The sequence below is a fragment of the Mauremys mutica genome, chromosome 3, assembly GCF_020497125.1.
Source record: "Mauremys mutica isolate MM-2020 ecotype Southern chromosome 3, ASM2049712v1, whole genome shotgun sequence".
Classification (NCBI taxonomy): domain Eukaryota; kingdom Metazoa; phylum Chordata; order Testudines; family Geoemydidae; genus Mauremys; species Mauremys mutica.
In genome coordinates this window covers 192,206,726-192,212,844 of record NC_059074.1, presented here as the reverse complement: position 1 = coordinate 192,212,844, position 6,119 = coordinate 192,206,726, and positions in this window count along the sequence as shown.

Below are 6,119 nucleotides of genomic sequence, written 5' to 3'. Positions count from 1 at the left end.
ATTTAAGCCCATTGCTTCTTGTCCTATCCTCAGAGGTTAATAAGAACAATTTTTCTCCCTCCTCCTTGTAACAAACTTTTATAGACTTGAAAACTGTTATCATGTTCCCTCTCAGTCTTCTCTTCTCCAGGCTAAACAAACCCAGTTTTTTCAATCTTCCCTCATAGGTCATGTTTTCTAGACCTTTGATCATTTTTGTTGCTCTTCTCTGGACTTTCTCCAATTTGTCCACATCTTCCCTGAAATGTGGCTCCCAGAACTGGACACAATACTCCAGTTGAGGTCTAATCAGCACAGAGTAGAGCAGAAGAATTACTTCTCGTGTCTTGCTTACCACATTCCTGCTAATACATCGCAAAATGATATTTGCTTTTTTTGGCACAGCGTTACACTGTTGACTCATATTTAGCTTGTGATCCACTATGACCCCCAGATCCCTTTCTGCAATACTCTTTCCTAGGCAGTCATTTCCCATTTTGTATGTGTGCAACTGATGGTTCCTTCATAAGTGGAGCACTTTGCATTTGTCCTTATTGAATTTCATCCTATTCAGACCATTTCTCTTTTTGATGTCATGTTTTACAATACTATGTAATAGCAGATGGAGACTGTTCTAAAAGAGAGCTACACATGAAGAAAACTGTGATTGTATGTTTTGTACCTGAATTAAAAATCTTAAAGAAAGTTGTCCTAATCTATGGGTAGCATTTAGGCGGATTTGTACATTGCTGGCTCTGACACTTGAGATTCTTTAAAAAAAGAGTGCTCACAGAAATTCTTATGCATTCTGTCATTTGCTTCTTTGGTGTGCTCACTGCTACCTTAGAATAAAGTGCCAGAATCAGTCTTGTGAATAATATAACCCCAACACAACACCAACACAACAGCAATACAGCTTTATAATTACAACCAAACCAAGTGAGGTTTTGATACAAAAATAATAGTCCTATCCCTCGTTCACATTCCCAAGCACTAAGATAACAAATGATTTATATTAGCACACTAGATGCATATTAAATTCATAGGCAGTGTCAAGGAATTTTCCTGATTCTCATGGCAAAGATGCAAGTTGATTGTTCCACAGCACAAAATACAAGTGTTGCCACTGGGGTGAAAGCTCTGAATAATAGTAGCAGCTTAGCCTTCCAATGAGTTTATATTTCCCAGAAAAATTCGTGCAGCTGCTCAGAGGTACGATCATTCTGCACTGTGTAGTTTAGAGAAATTCAATGGAAGATGGCTGCCAAGAGACGTCCACTGTCTAGCAGCATGCAAGCAGGCAGCGAAGTACACTGCTATGCAGAATTTGTCTGGGGAGAGCGCCCAGCAAATTGGACAATAGAATGGGGACTTAGAAGCAGATTAGCAAGGTCTTGCTTAGACAGTGCACAAAAATGTGTCATTGATTTGCTATCTAGCCGGCTTTGAACCCTGCTAAAGTGAATGAGAATTGTATGCCCTTGAGTTGCTATATCCCCATCAAACCAATGAGACAGCTGATCCACCTCTACTTCTGTATTACTTATTTAAAAAGACCAGCCATGGGCTAAAAACGTAAGAGACTGTTTTCCTGTAACAGCAGCTATATAAATGGGGATACCAGGCCAAGACCCTTATTTCAGTGATCCATTACTCTGGTCTATTTCAGAGGTTTGGGCTTAATTCTCCACTGTGCCCAAGTGGAAAGAGCCCCCTAAGACCTTAAGCCAGCTGAGAACTGGGTATATCAGAGCCTAGCTCTGCCTCCTCCCCTTCCCTCACATGCTCTGTCTTCTCCTTGCCTCTGAGAGGCCTTTGCTTTCTCTTATGCCATGCAGTGGGTTACCGTTGCAGTACACTAGATGGCAGATGCAGAAGAAAGCAGAACCATGACTGGCACTGGGGAGATTCCTGGGGCTGTTTCAAGTTCACGCTGTGCTGCATAAGCAGAGAGCTGTCCCTTTGGGTCTGTAATACAAGGGACGGATAATGGTGTGATCATCTTCGACCAGGTTTACTTCTCCTTTCACCACTGACCTGCTACTTTCTGTTTTGGTTTTGAGAGCAGAGCAGATCTATTGCATCTCTCCACCAGACACCAGGTTCCCCTGACCAGCCCCACTTTTGGAACTACAGTACAATCTCGCTAATCCACACTTCACTCACTGCCATTAAAAGAAACCCGATTTCTCTCTGCTTTTAGCAGACATCTCACTGTTGCATGCTCTCATCTCACTGCTTTAGAGCCTTTTACTATTCACACTACAAAACATTTACTCCCATACGAGAAACTATGATTATAACAAAAGAGTTACTTCCAGCTCACATTGGAAATACAGAAAATAGCATTGATGGCAATGTTTTCACTGCAAAGAGTTTGCCAAGAAAGGATAAGGACAAAGTGTTGTTAGCCACTCTCTCCCACCAACTGCAAAGTACACAACAGGTGTGCAGCAATCCTGAGTGTCACTTTACTGCACCCATCCCTGCAGTGGGTACTTCAACATTATTTCTTTACAATATGTGGATACCTCACAGGGTCTTATAAATTACAAGCTGTGAAAATACTGTATACAACGTGGATATTAGAAGGAGTGGTGTATTGTATACAGTGGTGGATTGGAAGATATGGCATATTTGTGTACAGTGGGGTAGTGGAAGGTATGCTATACTGTACCATACCTTTAATACAGTGAGGTATTGAAAGGTATGGCATATTGTGACACTTTGACCTCTAGTTAGTGGTATAACTAATCTGTTGTAATTCCACTGATTCCAGTGAAATTACCAGGGGTAAAACTGGCCTAGTAGATTTATTCTTTTTCTGTACTGCTGCAAAAATATCTTATGGCTTACACTGTTCCAGAAATCCTCAGCAAACAGTTATTGTTTGTTCCCTGCACTTTAGTGTAACAAGAACTAAAATGAAAAGAGAAATTTAAGGCTTAAGCCATAAAGCAAGCAGGTTAAATGTATAACTGAAGTGACTGAGCAACGCAATACAGGTCCTATTGGAACTGAGCACATGCTGTCCTAACCTTTCCAAAGCACATTTTGAATGTGTCTCTTGAGAAGGTAAAATACAAAGGTATATTTTAAAAATATATACTGGGTGTCATTTAATTACACGAAATGGTACCCTGGCAGATAGTCAGCAATGGAGCAATCTATCATTGATGAGCGTTATGAAAAAATAATGCAAAAAACCCTAATAAATAACCCTCATAATAAATAACATGGCACTTTAGCCAGATAGAAGTTTATTCATAGGAGTGCAACAGGCAGCAGAAGCAGCCTTGGTAACAGACACTGAGTGGGACAGATCACTGAATCACTCCGTTTAGCAAACTAGCGAGTAAGTGAACCAACAGAATAATCATAATGAACAAGCATGAGTAGTGCCTGACAAAATGTACTTTATTCATTTATTTGGCAAGTGTCATTTTAATTGCAGTAACTCCTCACTTTAAATTGTCCCGGTTAACGTTGTTTCGTTGTTACGTTGCTGATCAATTAGGGAACATGCTCATTTAAAGTTGTGCGATACTCCACTCTTACGTTGTTTGGCTGCCTGCTTTCTCCACAGCTGGCAGCCTCCCTATGCCCCCCACTCCCCACAGCACCTCCCACCCACCGGCAGACCCCCTGGATCAGCTCCTTCCCCCTCCTGCCCATGGCAATCAGCTGGCTTGCGGCATTTCGGGGGCAGGAGGGAGGGGGAAGGAGCGAGGACTCAGCCTGCAGGCTCCCCCTCCCTCCCCTGCCTAGTGCCAGGGGCAATCAGCTGGCTTTCAGCGTTTAGAAAGGAGGGGAGGGAGGGGGGAGGAGTGAGGATGCAGCGTGGGAAATAAAGGGGGAGGAGAGGGAGGGAGAGAAGAGGGAGGTCAAGGATGGGGGCTTGGGGTATGGGGTGAGTGGGCAGGCTGAGGGTTGAGCCCCCCTCCCCCCCGCTCCTGATGCTTGCAGAGTAGGGGAAGCTGCTGGTGCTGCGCAATATGCTTCTCCTAGCCTGCTGCACCTTCAGTCTGCCTCATCTCCAGTGCCAGTGGGCTGTGCCTGTGTGGGGTAAGGCAGGGGCACCTCCCAACTCTAGTACTGTATTGTATGTACAGTATGTTTGTAAACACCCAGCACGTGCACACTGCTCCCCGCCCAGCGTAGTATTAAATTGCTTGTTTAAAAATTATTTAAAACTTATACCTGTATTAAATTGCTTGTTTAAAATTGTTTAAGATATATATAATGCCTTTTGTCTGGCAAAAAAAAATTCTCTAGAACCTAACCCCCGTATTTACATTAATTCTTATGGGGAAATTGGATTCACTTACCATCGTTTCACTTAAAGTCGCATTTTTCAGGAACATAATTACAACGTTAAGTGAGGAGTTACTGTACTGATGAGGGGAGGGCAGTGATACAGAGCGATCTGGCTCATTCGGCAAGTTGGACCCATTCAAAGAAAACAAGTTTGACCAGAGCCAAATCCAAGGTCCTATACCTAGCAACAAGGCATGTCGGCCACACCTACAGAATGGGGAAGTGTATCCAGGAGAGCAGTGACTCTGAAAAGGATTTAGGGGCCAAAGTGGAGAAGCCACTCAACATGAGCTCCTAATGTGATGCTGCGATGAACAGGGTTAAAGCCATCTTTAGATGTACAAGCAGAGCTGTGAGTAGGATAGGGAGGTGACACAACATCAGTGAGACTGATATGGAATATGGTATCCGGTTTTGGTGTCCTCATTTGAAAAAGGTGTTGAGAAATAGGAGCTGGGGCAGCACAGTCAGCAAATGTTCTAAGGAAAATGGAGAAAAATGCCCTCTAGTGAGCTATTGAAAGATCTCAACCTGTTTAGCTTATGAAAAGAAGATTGAAAGGTGACTTCATTGATGTGTTGAAGTGCCTTAATGGAGAGAAAATACTGGGTATTAAAGAGTGCTTTAGTCTAGCAGAGAAAGGCACAACAAGACCAATGGCTGGAAGGTAAAAAGAGACAAATTCATATTACAAATAAGGCACATTCAACAGCCAGGATGATTCAGGACAGGAACAAGCTACTAAGAAAACTGGTGGATTCTCCACCTCTTGATGTCATTTAATGAAGACTAGATGCCTATGTGGAAAGTGTTTGCCCCAAAAGTAGCTATTATGCTATACAGGAAGCCTGTGATATGCAGGGGGTTAGAATAGATGCTCTGAGGTCTCTTGTGGCTATCAAGTCTACTAATTTTGGAAAAAGTGAGTGTAGCATTGGGAGCAGCCTGTGATGTTTTACTGTCCAGCCGGCTTGCTTCCTAGAGTGAACAGTCATTGAGTGGGTTGATCCAGAGGGAGGAGCTCAAACCCTGAAAGTGTCTGGCCAGCGGCAGGGCATTAGCACTTCGGGAGAGGGGTGGGTGTGGCAGTGACATCACAAATGCCTTTTGCAGGACCTCAGCCTATTGGTCAAAGGTGGTGGGGTGGTGGTGACCTCACAGAGAGATGCTGACATCAGGCAGGCAGGACGGGGCGCAGGGCTAGGGAAATCTCAGAGAGCCCTGTGGCTTTGCTTCATCAAGTCTCCTTCTCGAGGTCTCTCTTTGAGGACTGAGAGAGTATTAGGGTTCACGTAGGTGAGTGCGAGGAGGAAGCTCTTTTGAATTTTCTCCTTTCCTTTTACTGATTTTACTAGAAAACAGACATCTCTGTTTACAAGGTAAGCGCCTCCGAGAGGTTTGGAACCTGCTCAGTCTGCTGCATCTGGTGCCAGCTGAATTCTAGGCATGGAAAACACTAGTTTAAGGTGATGGAATTGTATTCCTCACCTAGGATTTTGTTCCTTAGAATCACTGGGGACATTAGGTGGGTTTTTTTGTCTTTTTGTTTTACCTTTTCATCCATCCTTCCCTCCTTTCTCTTCATCTCTTTCTTCTTTTGTCTTTTCCCCTGTTCCCATCCCCCCACCAGGAGGTGTGTGTGTGTGTGTTGTGGGGGTGCTCTGAATTTCCCATCATGGGAGGTCCATCCAAAAATGTGGGGCTGAAATAGTGCTTGAACAGTGATCCCCACTGGTGACTTGGGCCATCCTTTGGGATCTCTAATGAGAACCCTCAGCCTTCTGCCCCTCAGTCTCTACCCTGATTGGCTGAGCAGGGGGTTA